We start from the raw sequence: 5,502 nt of genomic DNA, 5'->3' as shown, positions 1-5,502 counted from the left end.
TGAGCTCCCAGGCTAGGGTAAACAACCCATTTGTAATCAAGTTTTTTTGAACCTACTCTAAATGAGCCAAATGTTTTTTTATTAACACATATTCATTTTCCATAGTGTAGATTCGAAGTCTCACTATTTTTTGAATTAATCTTCATATTTTTACATTTTCTTTTGAAAACATATGCTTTAATATAAAAACTATTAAAACACTTTTTGAAATATGAAAATGGAAAACTAACTTCAGATCCTTCTTATTCACTTTAAAATAAAGCTTCAGTGATTTTTTTGATTTTTTTAACTTTTTCAAAAATAGAAGGTAACACCACCTCCTCTCCTTGAACTCTATGAAATCATGTACATGATAGCTCATATGTGTGAACGTTTTCTCATCAAAATGACCATAGACCAAGTTTACAATTTTTGGTTGGTAACATGTCACATAAGACAACATTGTGCGCAGGTTTTATATTTTTTTTGATGTTTTTAAAATTAATGGTGCTCATTTAACCTCGATCGTGCCAGCTAGGATTTTCTCATGAAAGTGACCATAGATCAAGTTTAGTATTTTTTTCCTCGTTAGTTTGTCTTATAAAATGATGAACGGCGAAGGTTTCATATTTTTTTGATTTTTTTAAATTAATTATGCTCAGTCAAAGCCATCGAAACCCCGTTGATCAGCTCAAAACCCCTCTAAACCCCGCGGGGTTTCGCCTAACCCTAGCTCCCAACGTCAGCTGTCCGATCATACCCTCGCGCCAAGCGACAACCCTCAGATCTGGCCTTCTAGAAGGAACTAGGTGGGCTGGCTGTGTGCAGGCTCCGCGCCGTTGGATCACAAGGACGGCTCCGCATCGTTGGATTGTGGGGCGATCCGCGAGAGGCGATCCTATTGGTTGTGCTCCGCTGCTCGCCCACCACGAACTCCGTGAAAAAACATTGTTGTTATTGGGCCCAAAAGGAAACCAAGCTCTGGTTGGGCCGCCGAATTGCGTCGTTTTCTTTGCATAGTTTGCTATGTTTTTTGTGAACATGTTGGCTCTGTATTTTAGCATCGTTTGCTCTGTTTTTTGTGAACGTGCTGGCTCTGTATTTTTGCATCGTTTGAAATCAATTGACATTGCGTAGCAAATGACCAATTTTTAAGGGCCAAATTTATTTTTATCATGCAAAATGGCCACAAAATATTCAAAATTGTCTCTTTTGTTCATATAATATATATGACCATGGATTCCCACGCGTGCAATTAGCTTCTTTTTCTTCTTCTTTTTCAGACCACCATTTCCCACGCCTGTACACTCCCGATGCTGCGGTGGGTTTGAAAACGGGTTACTTCACATTTGACCCCGTTATTGCCACGGCCAAATAACACGTAGCACTACGGCTATTTAAGCCACCCTCTGCCTCTGCCATCCGTCATCCATCTCCCTTCTTGCTCTTCGACCCTTTATCCATCTTCTGTACATCCCTCAGCCATGCAGTAGACCGGACCAACCTACCGCTTCCCACCCATCGTGCCAGAGGGGCTCTACCCTATCGGCGTGTACGTTGATCGCACACTACGTGTGTGGGCGATATCAAGGCTGAGGACCGCAAGGAACTTCACCGAGTTCTTCCTCGCGTCCGGCTACCACCACCTCCCGAGGGGATCTCCAACGATGTTCCGCGTCGAGGAGGTCATCGAAAATAGGGTGGTGGTTGCTCTCCTTGCCCACTTCACCAACACATTTGACGCCTTCTACCTCCTCGGCCGGGTGTTTTGGTGTGGCTCCGAGTTCATCGCTTTCACCACCCACAACAGGTTCACGGAGTACAACAACATCTTCCCCACCGCGATGCGCATGCACACTCTTCTGTACCCCATCGACAACGCCCCGGAGGAGCAGTGAAAAGGGCGCCCGGAGGAGGATCGAGGTGGAGAAGGCGGCGGCTAGGATTCTAAACCCTCTATCTTTTTTTAGTCTATGTTATGTTAAGTTGTAATTGAACTATGTTGGAGTTGCTATCGGCTTGTTGGCCCTTTTCTTAAATTCTGTTATTAAGTTTTCTATCTATTCTATTATTAAGTTCTTCCTAGTTTGAGATATGTGATTGTGCTATGGGCTTGTTGGCCCTATATTGGGACTACATATTTGTTGATTATTTTCTTAAAGAGCTCGGCTTGTTAGTAGGGTTCCCTTGTTAGCAACCACCTAGTGCATGCAAGAAAGCTTTGTTAGTAGGGATGAACGAGTACAACTAAGCAAGGGAGTGGCTCTTTTTTTACACAAGCCACAAATATGTAGCCACCTAGCTAGAAGAGAGGAACCAGCGGCAATGACCGTCGCTGCATCCGTGGCGGCTGGCGTGCAAGAAAGCTGCTCGGTCAGTGCATCATGGCGGACGCATCGATGCATGTAGGCTCGGTCGGCGCATGAAGGCTCGGTCGGCGCATCGTGGGATCGTGGCATCGGCGCATGCAGGCTCGATCGATGCATGCAGGCAGGCTTTGTTGGGTGCATGCATAGCAGGCTTCTGTCCTGGCGGCGCGTGCAGACGTTTAATGCAAGGGACGGCCCAACGAAACCACAACCCAACGGTCGAATAGTGACACCACCCAACATGGCCCCACTTGTCAGGTCGAACGGACAACACAGTCCAGCATGGCCCCACTAGTCAGAGTTAATGGTCAAGCCTTTGACCCGACGGCAACGTCCGTTGTGCCCAGTTATGAGGGTTTCTTGCAAGGGAGTGGGGAAAATTGAGCTAAAGTTAAGAGCGTAGGGATGAATGAGTAGAGCTAAGGAACCAGAGGCACAGATGTAAAAATCCCTTTATTTTATCTACCTAACAATTCCTACCATGCCATGTAGTTTAATCTTATAACTAACAAGACAAGAAGCTTGACAACCTTCTAGACGTGTTGGTGACAAGTTTGTTTTGTGTTTTCTGTGCGGGTACTAGTGATTTTGTTTGTTCAAAGAACTCCTTCTAGTTTGATAAACCTTAGTTCTCTATTGAGGGATATACTTATTGCTATGTTATTTCACCCTTACAGTTGGGGTATAGAACCATTTTATGAGAGCAAGCAATGGGCCACATTTGTGATGACAATCCAACGTCCTCAAGGGAACAAGGGATCCCCTGTGCAACATGTCAAGAGTCAGCAAGAAAGGATGTTGAGAGAGCTTTCGTTGTGCTTCAAAAGCGCTTTGCGATTTTTCGTGGCCCTGTTGAGCCACATGTCCTATGACAGATCATGACTTGTTGCGTCATCTCGAACAGCATGATCATTGAGGATGAGAGAGGCATTTCAGAGAACTTACGGCACATCTTCCATGAGTATCATGTTAAGCCAGAACACAATGCAAACATGATAGATAGATACCTCACAACATGTCGAACTATCGAGAACCGACAAGTTCATACACAACTCCAAGATAATCTTGTTGAGCACTTGTGGGCATTTCATATCACTTGATTGTTGTGCTTTTATTTGGTTTATTAATTCATTTGGACACTTTTGTGTGTTTGTATTTGAATAGTTAAATTTGTAATCCCAGATATTTTTTTTAAAATGTTTGTGAATTGTGTGGACCTTCATTACCAAGTTTTAATTTAATATGTGTGCACATAAACTATCTACTTGAAATAGAGTATATAAATCAAAAGATAGAAGAATTGGCAAACAAAAAAACATAAAGTTAAATTTATGAGTGTTGTTAGGAACCTTTTTTTTAACACCTAAATTTTAGGAGTTATGATTTTTTTTTTGAAACGAGGCAAAAGACTTGCCATTTTCATTGATTAAGAAGAAGTAAGAATTGCCCGGTTAATTGACGGAAAACCGGGCTAAAACCAATACAACCCAACCCATATAACATGGGCACCACCGGCCAACCTGGCCACCGACATGAAACATGAGCTGCAAAGAAGAAAAGACATCCGCCGGGGAGTCGCAAGCGTCATCGTCATCACCGGTTATCTCCGAACGGGCGACTCCGACTTCACCATAGAGCTCCACCAACAAGTCGCCCTCGCAAACAGCTACACAGAGCAATGACGGCACATGCCAACAGATGGCCACACGCGCCAACAACCGACAACTTCGACTTTGACGACGAGCCTCACAAGGGAAATATGCAGGACTTGCGCCGACCGTGCCCTAAAGAGCACCTCGGGCACGCCGGGAAGATCCGACTACCAAAGCCCGAGCCGCGACCCAAGCTCCTCTTGACGCCATCATCGTTGCCAAACAGAAATCGGCGCCCCTGAAACGGCCGCCTCAGCAAACCACGCAGCGAAGATGCCGCCCTTCCACGCGGCGAAGATGTCGCCATCCCACGCGGCGAAGATGCCGCCCTTCCATGCGGCGAAGATGCCGCCATCCACCGGTCTCAGGTTGTAGCCGGCTCCAAGACGATGCCCCCAAGGAGGAAGAAGACGTGAAGACGCCTTCATCGCCCGATCCCGCAGATCAGAGGTTTCCCTCCGGAGCCAAGGAGTTACGATTTGATGAGACACACATCTGAGAGGCTAAATTTTAGAGGTTTGGTTAGAAATGCCCTATGATATATTGTTCTTTTTTTAAAAAAACTTCTGAGACTCTGCATCAATTGATATACACAACTAATTTTATTCCGGAGTTATATTGTCACTAGAATAAGCACTCCCTCAAAATTGTAAAGATTTGGGGAACCGACCACAACAAATGTATATGCGGCGAATAAAAACCATCACCTATATTTCCGATTAAACTGCAAGTTGAAGGAGCTGATCATTATCGGTTCTGCTAACCTATGGCTATTATAGAACAGATGGAACTGTGCATGCCTAGCAACCTGATCGGTGAAGAGGGTCATGGCGTAGGATGCAAACTGCCTGAATAAACAATATCTCGATTAACGAGTTGACTACGGACCACTTGCACTCAAGTGCATATCTTATCGAGCAGGATAATCCTATTTTAGGACCTCAGGTTTCAGATGAATGCAAGGTCAAGTACAGTTGATTAGCATCATCTACAGTTGAACTGTCGTATTCTTCAAGCAGACCTGTCGTCTTCTTCAATCAGTCTAATATGTACTCCCTCCGTTTTAAAATAGATGACTTAACTTTGTACGTTTCAAAATAGATGACTTAACTTTGCATTAACTTTATACTCTTTCCGTCCGAAAATACTTGTCGAAAAAATGCATAAAAATAAATGTATCTAGAACTAAAATACATCTAGATACATCCATTCCTCCGACGAGTATTTCCGGACGAAGGGAGTACTAAAATTAGTATAAAGTTGAGTCATCTATTTTGAAACGAAGAGAGTACTTCTTTGCCAATTTTACCTTATCCTAAATGGGATGCGGATAATCTCTCAAAGCCAGGTTTTCGCAATGCTTGTCTCTTGGGAGATTTGAAACAAGCGAAACTAGAGTCTTCAAAATGTGGCCTATCGTCCTCAACAACAAAGTCAAGGACAAGGCGGGGATAGAGGTGTATTGTGGGCGCCAAGCACTCGGGTTCCTTGATGTCGGGAGT

Source organism: Triticum aestivum, chromosome 7B (genome assembly GCF_018294505.1).
Source record: "Triticum aestivum cultivar Chinese Spring chromosome 7B, IWGSC CS RefSeq v2.1, whole genome shotgun sequence".
In the NCBI taxonomy this organism is placed as follows: Eukaryota; Viridiplantae; Streptophyta; class Magnoliopsida; order Poales; family Poaceae; genus Triticum; species Triticum aestivum.
This window is presented reverse-complemented; position numbering follows the sequence as displayed.